The following is a 19,081-nucleotide window of genomic DNA, read 5'->3' on the forward strand; positions in this document are numbered from 1 at the left end:
GTGTATACCAAATTCTGTTTATCCATTCATCCATCGATGAAAACCTCTATGCTTTGGAGTGATTTTCTGCAGCTGTAGACAATTGGAGCAAGGACGATGCGGCTCTAGGGCAGCAGAGCAAGGCTCCCGAGGTAGATGTCGGGGTCCGGAGAGTGTGACGGAAACACAGAGCACCAGGACACTAACCCCCCAGAGTAGGTGACTGGCCAGGAGCTCGCAACAGCACTTGTCACAGCGGGCTGGGTATCTCCCGGGGTCTCCATTCTAGGCTGGAGCAAGCCCAGGGCAGGGACCGGCAGGATCTCATTCAGGGCTGGGTGCCTTGCCCTGGCACAGACTGATAGGTCCAATAAATGTTCAGTGAATGAGTGAAGAATGTACCTGATGCTGAAGCCAGGTTCTGAGTCATCCCAGAGTTTCTTATAGGCTACCCGTAGGGCAAGATCTGTGCCAATGAAAGCACAGGAGAACAGCTGCTTCTGGCTGGAAAGGAAAAGGGGTGGGGAGGTGGGGCAGAAGAACATTCTGACAGGGGAAAGAAAATTCATGGCCAGGCCCAGGCTTCCCAGGAAGCTCAGTCTCCAGCGAAGCACCCACCTGACCTAGGCGGCCTTAGCAGGGGCTTCACCATCTGGAGTCAGCCTTGCTCAGCTTGTTGGGCCCAAATCCCAGGGCTCAGGGCAGTAGAACTTCATGTGCCCTTTACAGGGGCAGGCGCAGGCAGGGCTTAGAGGGGCTCAGCCCATGGTCATGGAGCAGGCCATGGGGGTAGGGAAGGAGACCTGAGCTGTGAGCTGAGTTGCATATTCCAGCCCTGGGAGCTTTGGGATAGCGAACTTCCTTCACTGCAGGAGGACCCAGATTGGTGGCACGATGACCCCAGCCCTCTCACCCGTAACCACTTCACCAAGGAAACCAGTCCATTCTTCCTGCTGCACTGCTCCATTTGGCCATTCAACTAGGGAGCCCGACACAGGTCAGGATGCGCCAGAGCACAGACATTAACTCCAAATCGAAGAAGAGGACTTGTACCTGGTTGACTTAAAGAGTGAATGCCACCTCTACAAATGCCCATTTGAGGGTTTAATAAGAAGGGCTCAGATTGCATTTCAACTCTGCATTTAGGTTTTCCAGCCTCTAAAGATAAAGTGAAACCCTGGGTAATAACCACGAAGGTGTTTTTCTCTATTTCTCTTCAAAGCATACTTACATCTTGAAGGTTAGGAACTGCTTACCATGTGGAAAGCAGTTATAAGTACCAGTAAAAGAACTCAGAAAACATGGATTTGGGACTTGGCTCAGTTTCTAAGTCACTATAGGAATTTGGACAAACCATTTACCCTGTTTGGGCCTTAGTTTCCTAATCCATGAATGGAGGAAAATACTATGTATCCCCATGGTTTGTTTATGTGCATTAATAAGAATAAATATATATGAGATCTAGAGAGATATGTAGATAGCTATAGATACAGATACAGATACAAACGCACACATATATGAGGTCTTCATAAGAAAAGCCCTAACTATGTAAGAGATTTACTTATGTTCAGTAGGTGCCTGCTGATACTGCTGAATAAATGGCCGAATAACACAAGATTGCAACAAGACTCACATTTGGTGCAAGCGGGTCGCTCTTCACACTTTGGAACCCCCAGCTAGCATATCTACCAGATCCTAGAAAGCCACCCCTTTCCCCACATCTTAACAACCGACACCCCAACCTGCACACTTCCTCCCACTCAGATAGAGTTGGCCTGACCTCCAGGGCCACGGCCTGACCCTCTGCCCCTGCCCTAGCCCCCTGGCCCAGATCCCACCTCCAAACATAGCATGAGGCCACTTCTTGGGCCAACTGCCAAGCCCAGAACCCTAGGTTGCCCCCAGCGTCTCCACTGCCTTTGGTACCAGATGGAAACAACTCATCCCCTTGCCCTGATTTTCCAGAAGCACAAACACATGGAAGATTTGTGGACCAGGAGCCAGGGTGTCTGCTCAGGGGCTCCTCCCCACAGCTCACACCTGGACTCTACCTGTGACCTTGGCCTGCAAAATGTGGCTCACCTGGGGTCTTCCACCTCAAGGGGCTTTGGGGAGCATCACATAAGGTGACAGACCTGAAAGTTTCTTTGAAAAATATGAAGCACTCCGTAAGTTCTTTAGCTCTTGTCATTCTTGTTAGTTTATTTCAGTGTGCTCACAGACTGAGTCTCTAAAGCCTGGGATTGGTCCCTGGGTGAATTCTTTTGGTACAGTGAGCACACACACAGAGAAATACTTGATGCTCTTTGTGACTACAGTGTTATTAGCACATGCAGTGTGATCTCTGGGACAGGACAGCGGCTGGGACGGAAGTCAGGAAACCCGTTCCAGCCTCTTTGCCTCTGCCAGTAAATTAAGCACATCACTTAACTTGTCTGGGCATTTTTCTTCACATGCACAATGGAGCTGACAAGCCACCCACATTCTTATTCACCAGGATACAAGGAGGGCAAAGAATTTGAAAACAAAAACATTGCGCAAGTAGAAATGTCACAGTCCTCAGCGGGAAAGAAGAAATGAAGAAGAAAAAAGAAAGGGGAAGGGACTTCCCTGGTGGCGCCGTGGTTTAGAATTCGCCTGCCAATGCAGGGGACACGGGTTTGAGCCCTGGTCCGGGAATATCCCACATGTCGCAGAGCAACTAAGCCCGTGAGCCACAACTACTGAGCCTGTCTGCTGCAACTACTGAAGCCTGCGTGCCTAGAGCCTGTGCCCTGCAACAAGAGAAGCCACCGGGATGAGAACCCCACACACCGCAACAGAGCAGTCTCCACTCACTGCAAGTAGAGAAAACCCGCACACAGCAACAAAGACCCAGCACAGCCAAAAATAAATCAATAAAATAAATAAATTTAAAAAAAAAAAAAAAAAAAAAAGAAAGGGGAAAAGAAACAAACACCAGAGAGAGAAAGCATTTGGGGTGAAATGTGAGGCTCTTGAGAATGTAGGAATGGAATGCCATGGAAGATCCCAGTACAGAAAGTTTCCCCCCAGCCTAAGAGTCAGTGTCAAGATGAGCAGATTTACCACAGAGACCTCTGAAATCCACCTCTGAGGCAGAAGGAAATGAAGTCTGTGCATCACCTGAGGTGGCGCAGGACACACCAGAAGCCGAGGCTCACTGCTGTTCACTCTTACAGCTCAGCACAGAGCGAGAAGGTAGATGAGAAATTGAGAGGTCCACTACCTGTCATAATTGCGGGATGTCCCTGGAGAGGCCCTGGCCAAGCCATGTCCTGGCACAGGAGGTCCCATTCAGGGTGCCCCACTTTAAGTAGGACATTCAAACACCAAAGAGTTCCCAAAAAAGGCTGGTCACAAGCTGATCACAGTGGGGTGTGCTGAGATCATGTCACAAAAGGAAGGGCTATGAAATCCGGAAGTGTTTCCCTGAACAAGATTTGGGGAAGACATGAGAAGCAAAGCCTCTCTTAGAATCAGAAAAAGAAAAACTTTAAACATCCTCCAGTCCGATCTTCACAAACGGGGAATCTTTAATACCACATCTCGGCTGAGGAATTATGTAGCTGCTGTGGAAACTCTTGCAGTAATGGAGACCTCATTACTTTATAAGTGAGTTCATCTCATTACCACTTGGACAGAATGAAACTTTTCTCCCTCCTATTAACCCCAAATTAACCTCCTCCTGGCTTCCATCCATGCTCTGGCAGGGACACAGGCTAAGTCTAAACACTTTTTCACCAACTCATTCTTCAGACAACTTAAGACAGCTGGTCTTGGTGACTTACACTGGGTTTTCCTGACTCTCCAGCGAGGGGCACGTTTTCAGCACACCCCTGAAAGCACGCTATCCATTCCCTGTCAGTGCTTCTTTCCTGGTTATCTCCAGCCAGCTCGGACCTCAGACTGCCATCAGACGCTGACGGCTGCCCCTGCCTTGCTCAGGCATCCCATCCTGGCCACAACCCCTAGCTCTGTGTTTGCTTTATAACTAGGTCTTGGCCTTCTGCCATAGTTAGGGCAAACTCTGGTCCATCTCGTGGTCTCGGTTTTGCTGCTCTGCCCGGTTCCCAGGGCTTATCATGAACATGTGCTCCATGATGAGGCCAAAAAGATATAAGTCCCAAATTCATGACACTTAATGGAAAGCAGCTGGTCATTTGACTTTAAGCCTTCTGATAAATATTGAATCTAGAATGTTCAATAAGCATTAAATATCTTTTCTAACAACTCATTTGACAGATGAGGAAACAGAGGTCCAACTAGGTAAAGTGATGCACACAGCTAACGTAGTCAAGAAGATGAACATGAACTCTAATCTCTGGTTTTCCAGTCCCACATTCTCTCTACTGCAGTTGAGAGGAAGCGAGGCTACACTGCAGCTCAGGGTACATTTTGGAGTAAATTTTCCATAGTCTGTGTGTATGTGCATTCACTCTTTCTTTGACTCAACAGATATTCACTGAGCACCTACTATGTGCTTTGTAAATATCCCAGTAAGAGTTGAAGTAAGTTTCCATATGGCTCTACATCCTGCTGTGTGTGTGCACACGCAGTGTGTGTGTGTGTGTGTGTGTGAATTAGTTAATTCTTTCATGCATGCTCACATTCACTCAACAATATGATAACTGAGCACCCTTAACACTATGCTGTGCACTGGTGCAAGTGAAAAAGTCACAGTCTGTTACCCCAGGGCAGTCTCTGTCTAGCAGGGACAATTCTCAAATGTTATGTTAATGTGATAAAGCCCAATGCAGGGTATTGCAGTACTTAATTAAGCCAGATGCTTCATTAAGATCGGTGCCAGAGATGGTGGTAATGTCCATAATTTTGATAGGAATAAAGCTGCTGGTACTGGTGGTTTGAAAAGGCCTCAGGAAGAGTGGGCTTCTGAGATGAATCTTGAAGGATGATATAAGTTGATCAGGCAGAACAGAGTGGAGAGAGGCGAGTGTGTGTGTAAACCCAGGGAGGCAGCAGAGAAGCTGATGCTGCAGGTAGGTGGGCGTGGCTGCGGCCAGGAGTTCGTGCGGGTGACACAGCAAAAGAGGCAGATAGGTGAGTAAGGTGCAGAAGTCCTGCTGTAGCATGCTGAGGAGTTTGATTTTATCCTAAAGGCAACAGGATGCAGTGAAAGAATTTTAGAGAAAGAATAAACAGGATCAGATACGAATTTTAGAAAGTTCTGACAGGGGAGGATGGAGTGGAAGGGGTGAGGCCAGAGGCAGGGAAACCAGACAGGAAGCTCTGGCAGGAATCCAAGAAAGAAACCAGGGTTGAACCTGATGGTTCCTGCCTATACACACATAGTTTTAAAGGCTGAAATATTAGAAGAGAGAAGAGATTGTTTTCCCGTACATCTCTCGTGGCCTGGGGCAATTTCCGCAAAACTGTGCAGAACCACATCACCTTCGTCATTCTCCACAGTGACGTGGTGGCACCAGAAAAGTGATGTTGGCCGTCGCATCACCACCAGTCGTGGTGTGCAGGAGCCTCAAACAGAGCAGCTGCTCCATAAGTGATGGCTGCTTGCATGAGACACATCTACCAAAAGGGGATGGGGATGGACAAGCCCTACACAAAGTAAGGTCAGGTCCCAGAAGCATGAATAAGTCAGGTCGGAGCAAGGCAACAAGTCAGAAATAGGACAAACAGAAAAGTTCCAGGAGGGATAGGATTAAAGGAACCAGCTCTCCACAGGAACAGAGGATGAAGAGCACAGACAGACTAGGAAACCAGTGAAAGAGCCAGCACCTGTCTCAGGTGGTGAGATTCTGCGGGTCTCTGTAGGCACGATGCAGTTTGGGGGCCCACACAGTGCCCTTGTGAGGATCTGGGAAAGGTGTCCCCTCCGGCCAGACCAACAGCAAGCAGGCCACAAGCGGGGGACTTTGCAGCCGGGTTCCACCCAGAGTTGGTGAGAGCCTATGTGTGCATGCGGATGGGCACGTGTGAGTGGATAAGTAGGAGCATCTGGCTGGAGAGGGGAACGTGTGGGTGGGGATGAGGCACATCTCGACAAGCAGGGGGCTGTCGCAAGCCGGGTACCCCATCAGGTGCGGTATAGGGCCATTCTCACTGGGAGTTTAGAGTCAAAGACGAATGAAGGGAGGATGAGGTGGAAACCTAAAATAATTTCCTTCCTTATGAGGGAAAAATGTTCATCTAGGCAGGTCTGAGCCTTCTTGGAATTGGAAGATTCTCAGATTATCACCCAGTTCCTAGGAAAGCCTGACTGCTATTCCCCACCCTCCCCCGCGATAATTTTTCTGAGAATCAGGAACACCTGACCACCCGTGTGCTACCTAGAATGACCCCAACTAGGCCTCTTCCACTGCAGCCACGACTAGCAGCAACACCAGGGACTTTCACAAAGTTTACAAGGTTCTGCTTCAAGCCACAAACTAGCAACAGGCCTGGAGCTGCACAGCGGGAGGAGAGGGGCAGGGTTCTCAGTTGTAAAGATCTGAGATTAAAACATCTCTCTATGTTTGTATTAACAGTAAACTGAGGCCAACAAAAGCAAGGTTGATGGCATCAATTACCATTTTCTAGGGCCTCCAAATTGGCCTGAATATGAGTTATCATGAGCTAGGGGAAAAAAAAAACAAAAAACATTCAAAGGGATGAACAGAGGCCAATGTGTCAGCCCCAACTCTGAATTTCTGGGCCACGGCTGTTTTAAATTAGATTCTCAATGCCGCTTCCATGAAACTCTTGGCTTAGCTCTGCAGGAAAAGTTATTTTTGTGCTCTGAGCCACAGACATTTATATGGAAGCATATCCATAATTCCAATTATGTTCTGTTTTCATGATGTCCTTTTCCTCTACTTAAGAACAGTCATAACTATCATTATTATTATTTCTGATAAGACACATAAAAAAGCTCTGGGCCAAGTACAGATTCCACAGGCCTGGATAAATGATTGTTCTAAAATAGGCAGATTTTACGTCTTGTGAAATCCTTAAGAAATACCTTCAGTTTTTCTATCCACTATGGCTGCATCTTCTTTGTCAATTCCCTAACCCCACCTACCCCTCAATCACTCAGGACCTTCATGATCCCTCTTGGGAAAACCTAGTCCCAGAAGTAGTTCTGTTATTTATGTACACTCTCTGAGGTCTTTGCATTTAAAAGGTTATATTCAAAAATGAAATGAAAGGTTTTTATCTCCTTAAAGAACAGAAGCACCAACAAATAAAGCAAAGAGATATTTCTGGTTAAGAGAGGCATGGTTCTTAAGTAATAACATAGTTATTTGATAGAAAGATTGATCTGTAGGCTGGGAGGGCTATGAAGAAGTGGTACAGATGCAAAATAAAAATGGTGGAAATTCATCCAAGAGAAACCTAAACTGATTACCAAGAAAACATAATATATTGGGAGACGTACCCATGGCCTCTCCCCAGAGGTCTCTCTGATTAGAACTTCTGAAGCACAATCCTGGTTCAGAAGAACCAATGCAAAGGAAGGGAGATGATGGGAGGAAACTAACATTTGTGAGCATTAACATATGCCAAGCACGTGGCCCATGTCATTCCCTGTTATCTCACTTAATCTTCAGAACAACCTTTTGAGGTAGGTTTTATTATCACTGTTTTATGGAAAAGGAAACTTGGCCCCAGAGATGTTAAGTAACTTGCCCAAAGCCACTGCTATGGTCTGAATGTTTGTGTCTCCCCAAAATTCATATGTCAAAATCCTAACCTCCAAGGTGATGGTATTAGGAGGTGGGGCCTTTGGGAGGTGATTAGGTCATGAAAGTGGAGCCCTCATGATAGGGATTCTTATAAAAGAAGCCTCAGAGAGCTAGCTCACCCCTTCTACCATGCAATCACACAGACAGAAGTTGGCCATCTGCAACCTGGAAGAGGGTTCTCACCAGAACCATGCCAGCACCCTGATCTTGGACTTCAGTCTCTAGAACTGTGAGAAATAAATCTCCATTGTTAATAAGCCACCTGGTCTGCGGTATTTTGTTATAGCAGCCTGAACACAGTGAGCCACACATCTAAGTTAGTGGCAAAGCTTGGATTCAACCCCAGATCTGCTTGACTCCTAAGTCCATTTCTTTTCCATTATCACATAGATGTGAGGGCCAGAGACGACGGCCAAAGATGACTGCTGGTTTGGTTTCCTTAAATTAACAGAATTTGTTGGGAGGAAACGGGAAAGATATGTCTATATAGATTTCTTTAAACATTATAAACAGGCTCTGCTGATCTCGATCAACATTCCCAGAGATGCTATCAGCCACAAGTAAAGAATCAATTGTTCAATGTAAACCTCTCTGCACTGTTAGAGACACAAGTAAACACACATGCCAGGGGAGAGAGAACATCATCTCCATGACCAAAGGGAACAGGAACCTCTCCATAAAGGCTTTTCTTCTCAACATCGGTATGAGTTAGGATGCTGGTTGATTGTGAGAAGGTTTTAATCTACTATAAAGAATCTAAAGGACAGCATTTGGGGACTGGAATGGTGTTTAGGAAATTCAGATCTCTTCTGGACTAAGAACATGTGGCCAGATGTTGAGCGAGACACCATACCACAGTGCAGAGTCCCCCTGTGATGCTGGTGTTAGCCCACTGTACTGTTAGGCCCTCTTCTCTGCTGCATTCATTCAGTAGCAGCGGATTTCACATCCAGGGGCTAATGTAGATGCATTTACTTACTTGTATTCTACTTTACATATAAACTTTAAAATCAGTAGTTAAAAACTTCAGTCAATACGACAGGTTGAGTTGACATGAGAAATTACCCCTTCCAACCCAAACACTTCAAAACACTGAACAAATCTATAACAACAAATATTACCACAAAAAACATAGATAAAACAGAAATCTCCAGATACCAGAAATAAAGAGGGAAGTCAAAGCAGATCAATCAGTGGAAGCTGAAGCTAAGGGCCTCATGGAACCATCCAGACCAGTTAGAGGCCTAAATGGCTGGCGGCTGAGACTTTAATGACATGCATGCAGTGAGGGGAGTCCAGTAATGGCCACCTGATGCCAGGAGCTGTCAGTAAAGCAATTACATAAAGCTGGAGGTCATAAAGGCCTACTTCATAAGTGAAAGAGTTCTAGAGGAACATCTCTTGCCAGTCTGAGGAAACCCTAAGAAAGCTTGTCATCTGCTTGAGCAAAGAGTAGAAAATGAGTGACCTAAAAAAATCTGAAATCCAGGCTTACACCACAATACAGGAACAAGGTTTAAATGCATACTTTCAGGTTATACAGGGCCTATATGCCAAGACATTAACAAAAAGGCTAATTTGGAATGGGTAAAACCCAGAGAGGATCAGCAGGAGCAAATGTGAACTCACTTTATAGTGATATGCTAGCAATCCTGAGGTAGATAGGATTTCTATAGAAAACAACTCCTAATGAAGATGCAAGACACAAGAGAAAATGAATCGTAATTTAAAAATTCAAAAGCAGAAATAACAAATAATCTAAAACTACAATATGTTTAAAATACTGAAAGACATAAAAAGGACTAGAAATTAAAAGGCAAAGAGATAATATTAAAAAAAGAAAAAGAACAGGTAGATATCAAGTACCAAATAGAAATTCTAGAAATAAAAATATATAGACATTAGGGCTTCCCTGGTGGCACAGTGGTTGAGAGTCTGCCTGCCAGTGCAGGCGACATGGGTTCGAGCCCTGGTCTGGGAAGATCTCACATGCCACGGAGCAACTAGGCTCGTGAGCCACAACTACTGAGCCTGCGCGTCTGGAGCCTATGCTCCACAACGAGAGAGGCCGCGATAGTGAGAGGCCCACGAACCGCGATGAAGAGTGGCCCCCACTCGTCGCAACAAGAGAAAGCCCTCGCACAGAAACGAAGACCCAACACAGCAAAAATAATTAAATAAATAAAAATATATAGACATTAAATTTTAAAAAAAAACAATGGATGGGTTGAATAGTAGACCAAATGCAGTTGAAAAAAATTAATAAACTGGAAAATAGAATTAAAAAATCACTCAGAATATAACTGAGAGATAAAGAGATATATATAGTTGACCCTTGAACAATATGGGTTTGAACCATGAGGGTCCACTTATACGCAGATTTTTTTCAACAGTAAATACTACAGTACTACACGGTCCTCAGTTGGTTGAATCTGGGAGATGTGGAACCACGGACTTGGAGGAACTGCAGATACAAAAGAACTGCATATATGAAGGGCCAACTATAAGTTATACACAGATTTTCAGTTGCACAGAGGGTCATCACTCCTAACTCGCACATTGTTCAAGCGTCAACTGTAGTATGAAAGAGAAATCTCAGACGAAGAAGACATAGAAGATAAAATGAGAAGGTTCAACATTTGCCTAATGGGTATTTCAAAAGGAGAGAACACAGAGTATGAGGGACTCAATAATCAGGGTAGGGGATTTTGTCTCTTATGCTCATTTCTATATCTCTAGCACCTGGAAGCATTCCTGATACACAATAAGTGCTCAATAATTACTTTAAAATAGATTTGTGGAGAAAACAACTGAGAAACCTTTAGATATGAAAATAGAGATGAGTCTTCAGATTAACGAGCACACTGAATTCCAAGTAGGATATATAAAACAGACTATCCCTGGACACATGATAATGAAAAGGCACAACATGAAAGACAAAAAGATCAGACTGAAAGTCTCCAAGAGAGAAAATAAATTACCTGCAAACGAATGGCAGACTGAAAAGAGATTTCCCATAAGGAACAATTGAGATGAAAAAACAGTGGAGTAATAATTTACAAAACGCTGAGGGGAAAATATCGACTTAGAATTCTATACCTTGATAGATTATCTCTCAAGTGGGACATGAATAAAGACACTTTCGAAACAAAACCAAAACTACCCACAAGATTGGAGTATTACAACTCTAGACCTTCCGTGAAAAAATTATCAGTACAAAGAAAATGAACACAGAAGTATAGAATGATATGCAAGAGGCAACGTTGAGATAAGAAATTGGTAAAGTTAAATAAATTTTGACTGTAAAAAAGAAAAAAAAAGTGGAAATAACAATGATGACTAATTGCAGGGGTGGGGAGAGGACTATACACACTGTGGGATTAAACCACTAGACCACAATAACCAGGAAGATGGGAAGAGGGGCAGATTAGATTTAAAGCCATCTAAGGCCACTGCATTGTTGAGAGGAAATAGAGAAATTGATTAACTTTAGATTAAATGGATGCACATGTTAAAAATTTAAGAATACTAAAAGGTAATACAAATAGAATTTTGTCTTTCAAAACAGTGGACAGAAGTAGGAATATATAAAACTTGATCAATCCAAAGAAAACTATGCAAAGAAGTATAAAAGAAGCAAACAAAAAATGCTAAATAGGAAAAACAAAAACTTAAGATGGCAGAAAGAGGTCAAATGCATATAAATTACAAAGAATGTAAAAGTTTAAACTCAATTATTAAAAAGACAGATTTTCAGGTTATAATAAAAATGAAAATGAAGCTACACATAAAAACTGTTTCTAAGATTAACAATTAAGGCAAAATTATAGAGAGAAGTTAATATAAAAGGATATACAAAGACATACAAAAAATAACAGCCAAGAGGAAGTAGGTATAGCAACATTAATATCAGACAAAATAGAATTTATGCCGAAAGCATCAACAGAAATAACAGAGGACAGTACATAACATAATAAATTCACCCCAGAGAAATAACAATCATGAACTTGCGTAAACATTGATGGATTACAAGGAGAAATTGACAAATCCACAGAATGGAAGATTTTAACATTTCTTTCTCAAGAAACTGAAGAGAACTCAGAAAGCAGGCAAAAGAAAATCAGGAAGAACATGAGAAATTTGAAAAACACAGTTAATAAGTTTGACCTGTCAGATTGATACAGAATGCTGCAGCCACCAAGCAGGGAATATATTTTTCTTTTAAACCACACATGAAATATTTGGAAAAATTGTTTATGTAATTGAACACAGAGGATTGTTATTATACAAACCATGCTGTCTTTTCATAATGCTACTAAATTAGAAATCAACAATAATTTAAACAAAGTTAAGAAAAAGGTTTTTTTAAAAGTTGAAAATGGAAAATTAAATCCATGGGTTAAAAAGAAAATAAAAGAAATATGAAAATGGGATTGACATATATACACTAATAGGTATAAAATAGATAACTAATGAGAACCTGCTGTATAGCACAGGAAACTCCACTTCACTGTACAGTAGAAACTAACACAAGATTGCAAAACAACTATACTGCAATTTAAAAAAAAAGTTATAATAGAAAAAAAAATCTAGAGCCAGTGGTAATGAAAGTACACATACCAAAACTTGTATGATGTGGCTAAAGCAATATGTAGAGCTAACTTTGTAGCTTTAAAATGCTTTTATTTTTTGGCCGTGCCACACGTCTTGCGGGATCTTAGTTCCCTCACCAGGGATTGAACCCGGGCCACGGCAGTGAAAGTGCCAAGTCCTAACCACTGGCCCACCAGTGAATTCTCTAAACTGCATTTATTGAAAAACGAAAAATAAATGAGCTAGGAGTCAATTCAAGTAGCTAGAAATGGAAAGAAAAAATAATAAAAATAAGAGAGAAAAAAAAGAAATGAAAAGCAAAAAGTATAGATAAGAAAGAAGCTGGTTATATCAGAAGACTAATTAAGTAGACTTCTATATTAATTTTTAAAAAGAGATGGCCCAAATAAACAATATTAAGGGGCTTCCCTGGTGGCGCAGTGGTTAAGAATCCGCCTGCCAACGGAGGGGACACGTTTTCAAGCCCTGGTCTAGGAAGATCCCACACACCGCGGAACAACTAAGCCCATGCGCCACAACTACTAAGCCTGCGCTCTAGAGCCCGTGAGCCACAACTACTGAGCCCGCGTGCCACAAATACTGAAGCCTGCACACCTAGAGCCCGTGCTCCACAACAAGAAAAAGCTACCGCAATGGGAAGCCCACGCACCGCAACAAAGAGTAGCCCCCGCTCGCTGCAACTAGAGAAAGCCTGCATGTAGCAACGAAGACCCAACGCAGCCAAGAATAAATAAATTAATTAATTAATTTTTTAAAAAAAGAAATTCTGAAAAAATATAAAAGTAATTGTAATAGCTAACAATTATTGTGTGCTTCCTTATATGGCAGGCACTATTCTAACATTCTGCATACATTATCCTTGAAGTGGATACTATTATCTATTTTATAGACAAGGAGACTGAGAGAAATTAGGAAACTTACCCAAGGTTACTTGGTATTCTTAGGAGTAGCAATAGACGAAAGAGGACAATTATGTAATATGTTCCAAACACTGAAGGAAAATAATTATGAGTCCAGAATTTCACACTCAGTCTAACTCTCATTTGTAAGAGCAAAATAAAGACATTTTCAGCAATATAAATATTTTAAAGTTTACCAAAGGCCTTCTATGAAAGAACTTCTAAATTTCCATTGACATGAACTCAGAAGGAAAGAGTAGGGTATCAGAAGTAGCAGCCTCCAAAATGCATTGGATAAATAAAACAAAACAAGGTATAAAGTAGGTGAGAAAGGTGGAACCAAGTATACATAGGAAATAGAAGGTAGATAATAATGTTATTAGTTATTCAAAGTAGAGGCCATAAAGTCCTATGCATATGCTAGAAGTAGGCCACTAAGTTGGCTCTGTGCTTCCTTTTGGCCAAATAAGAAATGGGAAACGTCAATTAAAGGATTCACAGCACCCACAAAACAAAACAGACAAGTTGTTCACAAGAACTCTTCCTGGCACTGAGACCACAAAGACATTTCTCATATGGTCAAACGGATACAAGATCTGGGATTTTGTTCCAAGTGTGATGATTTGGGAAAGAGATCCTTGACTCTTACAATTTTTTTTCAACAAGAAGGTGATTTAGAAGCATCAGCCTTTCAGAAAACTTTTCCTTGAAGAATAAAAGAGATAAAGCCTCCTACTTAAGGTGTGTTATTTGAATGACCAAGTGTTTTAGAAAAGCCCATCTTTAGGTATATTCCAGGAAGAGGATGGATAAGGTGACCTCTAGGGGCCTGGTTGCCCGTGAGGACACATGGTGGTACAGGATGTGGGCCTCTTCCCCAGAGCTATCCCCAGAATATCTCCATCTCTGGTTCATCTTGCCAATGCATGGGATCACCCACATAGCCAGGCTTCCAAAAAATAGTTTATTATTGTGTTTTCACGGTAATAAACATCGAGAAGCAATACACTTTTCTCTTCCTTTCCTGTTCCATGGTAAATCCTTGACCTGCCTATCCTGACATTCCATATAACACGTAGATAAGATAAATGGGAGCCTGGCAGCTTTCCCTGGGCCTTCCTACCCATCTCACTCCCCTGACAATGCCAAGAAAAATGAACACCCATACTGGTAGGGCTCTGAAGACATAATTTGCTGATCTTTAAAAATCCTGCCTTTTACCAGGACTGTTCCAGAATCCCATGGGGTTCCTGGAATTCCAGGCTGTCCAGGAAGCGTCTGAGGAATTCTGGATTATTTCTCATGGGTATAGCTGGCTCCCAAGGGAAGGTGGGCTACCTCTGGCTAAGTCTGGAGCAATTCCCAAGGACTTCCAAAGAGAAGTGACAGTGGGAGATGGAAGAGATGGGAGACAGAGGCATTTTACAATTAATCAAAATATCAGTTCTTACTGAACCACAAATTACTTTCCCTTCCTTTTGTATTTTTTCTTATAATTAAAATAACAATAATAATACATGTGCAGGGAGATGGTAGACAGCAGTGATTGATATGAATAGACTTTGGTCACTGACCTGATTTCAAGACTTGATTCTAGCACATAGTGGCTATGCAACCCTCTGATTTTACTTTCTGAATCTTATATCATGAGAATAATACTGGTACTTACCTCAGAGAGTTTTAAAATGAAATACTATATGTATGTGCTTTATACTCAATAAATGTTAGCTATTACTATTGTAAAAACATTGAGAAATACAGGCAAGCACAAAGAAAATCAAAAGCACCTGTAATCCCACCATCCATTTTCATGCATACAATTCCAGTATTTTGGGGGTGTATTTTCAAAGAGTGAGACACAATGCTTTCTATTTCATAACCTGCTTTTAAAATTTAACAAAATACCCTAACCATGTCTATATAATTTGGTATCCTTGTACAACATGATTTTAAAAGGCCACATCATATTCCTTTAGGTTATTTTACTTCTTAAAGTAAATAAGAAGTAAAAATAACCCCTTTCCTCCTTTCTCCTCTGCAGGTTCCACTGTTCGTCTGTTTCCAACTCATCTGACCCGTCAGATGATAGTTGGCTACTTTCTACTGGCTAACTGGGGATGCAGCCTTCAGCTCACCATCCAGACCACCTGTTCCGTCAGCCAGCCTTCATTACATCCCCAGAATCCAGAGCAGCCATTTGGGGCTGCACAGCAAACCCTCGTGCATGATGGCAAACCACCCAGTTTAACAAGATTCCACGAGGTGGTACAAAAGCTGAACACGGCAGAAAGGCAATTTCTTTGCAAATAGTATAAGGCTGACTTCTGGGACATTAAATACACTATTAAAAATTCTCAGGAAGAGACTGAAGATTTTTATCTGAGTGCATTGTTTTTCTAAGCACCAGGGCCAAACAAGTTCAAAACTTTTAAGGGCTTTCTTTTCGAATGGAAGTCACAACACTTTCTTACCAATGACATTTTGAAACCACAGTAAAACCTTACTAATTCATACTAATGGGGAACTACCACACTCAATCAGCAGAGAAAAATGAATTACATCCTTTTTAAAATGAAGAAGTTTCTTTCCAATGAAATTCATTTTTTAAAAAATCTTTATTTCTGAATAGTTCAATACCTTGACCTGTATTGATGGGTTGTTCTGAAGCTGATCTAAGACATATGTTACAACCACATTTATTGTTTATATAGAAACAGGAATGGCTTAAGTTCTTGAGAAGGGCATTCTCCATAAAAACAATAAAAGTTCAACACTCCCCACAATCCTGTTCATACAGCTCATTCCTTAGGAAAGTTTTTTCTTCCTTGGTCACGTGGAAGCAAACCCCAGTTCAGGCTGCCCCCGGCTGCTCCGGTTCTGAGTGAGTGGGCAGAAGTTTGTAATATCAACCCCTTAAAAAAAAAAATCCAAAAACCTCCAGATTCCAGGCTTGACCAGACCCATCTGAGAATTAACAAACTCCTTCTAAGCACCCAGAGAACTAAGCCTGTCATGGAAACACTGATTCAACCCTAATGAGAACAGACATAAAAACCACACAAGTGAACTAAACATTCCTCTACCCAAATGGAGTCAAGTTGAAGCAACAGCCTCAGGATTAAAATAAGTGAGGCTGTTTTTTTCTTTTCGATCCTGCTCAGTTTTGCCTCTTCCATTGCCTTGTTTTCACACCTCCTGTTTATGAGAAAGTGGGAGTTGGGGCGTTGGGAGAGGGATGGAGAGGAGGGCTAGTAGGAGGGAAGAGAAATTCAGGGTGAGTAGTCAGTCTGGGGAATGCCAACAAACACTGCGGTTTATGTCAGGCAGATGAAAACTTCTAGCCTGGGGGAGGCTGTAATAATCTGTTTGGGGTAGTCCGAAAATAAGCTACCGTGAACTCTCATCTCCCACTAAAACAGTTAAGAATGGAATGAAGTCTTTACTTTCCAAAGATCAGGTTCTGCACAGTATTTTTAGCAAGTACTCTTTTTCTCTATTTTCTTTTTCTTTATTATTTTTTCCTGTTTCTTTCAGAATTAGAAAGGCTAATTAAATGATGTATCATTATTATTGGAAGAAAGCACAGTCAGAGAGGTTGAAAAAAAAAAAAAGATGTCCAACAGAAATAGTAAAATCCCAAGGAGGAATATATTTTAATTTCCCTTTGGACACACAAGGCATGATTTGTGCGGCCAGGGGATCGAACATCAACTCCTAGTTAAAGTCCTTCCTGCAGGAAATCTTTGGGCAAGTGTGCAGACCCCGGTGGCTATGGCTCCCTGGCCTGGGTCATCGCCTTCTAGGGCTGGAGGGGGCACCAGGCTGGAGATATCAGCCAGTGGGACAGGAGCCTCCCGGAGAAAGGTGGGGGGGACGGGGGAGAGAAGGTAGCAGCATGAGTAACAGGAGCCAGGAAAAAACAAGGAAAGTGAGAGAGTGAGAGTCCTGGGGGTGGGGGGATGCTGAGCCCCCCGGGGGAGGGATGGAGGACCGGGGCTGGTGACCCTGGTCCGGGAGGCCAGGGCCGCACGGGTTGGAACGAGTCCCCGCCCCCCACCCCCCCCTTGGAGCTGAGTCTAGATTCTTTTCTTTCCTGCTTGAGTTTTCTTTCTCTTGAGAGCGGGACCCAGGTCACAGCAGCAGCCCCAGAGCTGTGGTGTAGAGGGGAAGCCGGTGGGGCTCACCCCGTGCGGGCCCTGCCCTCTGGGGGCTGCGAGGGCGGCGAGGGGGAGAAGGGGCACCGCGCAGGGCACCCAGCCTGCCCGGGAGATGCCCGCGTCCCGCGACGTCGGCTGCGCAACCCCCCCTTCTCAAACTTTCCCAGCAAACCGCGGGTAACCCACCCCGGAGAGGGGGCTCCCCATGCCTCCCCGTCTGTCCCCTGGGGGCGGTCACTCACGGGCAGCGCGGCTGGGGCTCCGACTCTGGCCGCCGCCATCCACCCGGGGAGGAGAAGCAGGAGGAGAAGAGACAGAGGGGTAGGAGAGGGGGAGGAGAGGGAGGGCCCCGAGCGACGCGAGCGGAGGGGCGGGGAGGGCGTGGCCACTCCGCAGAGGCTCTCCCGCCCCTGCCCCACCCCACCCCCTGCTTCGTCCCCGCTTCTCTCCTCACTTTTTCCCGCCCTGGATCCCCCAAAGTTTTTCTGGTGTCTGATTCTCCATTCTCTTCTCTCCTCGTATCTCCCTTCGGAGTCTCCGGCCCCCAAGTGGGGGGAGAGGGTGCTCCCTTCAGCAGAAGTGGGGCGGGGTGGGGGCAGGTATGGGAGTTACGTTTAGATGCCCCTGGAAGCAGACGGCTGGGGCCTTTGGCAGGTCTGAAACCACCCTCCCCCTCTAGGACCTTGTCTTTTCTGGGTGGTGGGATGATTGGGGCGGGACGCTGAGGGGGCGGCGGGAGGCTGAGGCGACTTGCGGTCATGTTTCCACGTTGCTTCATTGAGCTTTTGGGCTTGGCTTTCTCTCGTGATTAGAACGAAAGAATTTTTTTTTTTGCCTTTTTAAAAAATTGAAGTACAGTATAGCTGATTTACAATCTTATATTAGTTTCAGGTGTACAGCATAGTGATTCAGTATTTTTACAGATTATACCCCATTAAAAGTTATTACAAGATAATGGCTGTAAGTCCCTGTGCTATACAGTATAACCTTGTTGCTTATCTATTTTTTACATAGTAGTTTGTATCTCTTAATCCCACACCTTTAATTTTCCCCTCCCCCCTCCCCCGCCCCCTCCCCTCTGGTAACCACTAGTTTGTTTTCATGAGTCTGTTTCTGTTTTGCTATATACATTCATTTGCATTATTTTTTAGATTCCACATATAAGTGATATCATACAGTATTTTTCTTTCTCTCTGCCTTATTTCACTAAACAATATTCTGTAGGTCCATCCACGTTGCTGCAAATGGCAGAATTTCATTCTATTTTATGGATGAGTAATATTCCACTGTGTGTATATACAAACACATGCACACACACACACACACACACACACCCTCATATCTCATCCATTTGTCTGTTGATGGACACTTGTGTTGCTTCTATATCTTGGCTAAGAATTATTTTTGAAGCCTCTGTTGAGTGCCTCCTCTTTTCCCCTAAGGTGAGACCAGCCCTGGTCACAGGGTAAGATGAAAGGATGTAGAAGAGAAGGGGAGCTGTCCTCTGAGGAGAGGTTAGAGGGTGACATCTAGTCCCTAATCCATCACTTGCTAGCAGGTAACTCTGGGCAAGTCCCTTGACATTTGAGCCTCTTCCACAAGCAGGGCTGCCTCACTGGGAGTCAGAATGAAAGGAGAAGATTCACTGGAGGGATACCCAACCCCAGGATGGGAGGCTTGAGTAGAGTTTGAACAGACTCAGAGGAGAGAA

General features: G+C 43.6%; 1 protein-coding gene across 3 annotated transcripts in view; it reads right to left on the reverse strand.

The window, feature by feature from the left end:
* STON1 (stonin 1) overlaps positions 1-17,731 on the reverse strand; it is a 57,526-nt gene extending 39,795 nt beyond the window's left edge. Inside the window, exon 1 of one of the 3 annotated variants that reach the window (XM_082358126.1) lies at positions 17,613-17,731. The gene's annotated coding sequence lies outside the window, so the exon portion shown is untranslated. The remainder of the gene's footprint in view (positions 1-17,612) is intronic. The other 2 variants (XM_082358129.1, XM_082358128.1) reach the window with 2 other exon arrangements.
* Positions 17,732-19,081: the final 1,350 nt, after the last annotated feature.

Source organism: Balaenoptera borealis (assembly GCF_965194805.1).
Source record: "Balaenoptera borealis genome assembly, chromosome: 15".
NCBI classification, from domain to species: Eukaryota; Metazoa; Chordata; class Mammalia; order Artiodactyla; family Balaenopteridae; genus Balaenoptera; species Balaenoptera borealis.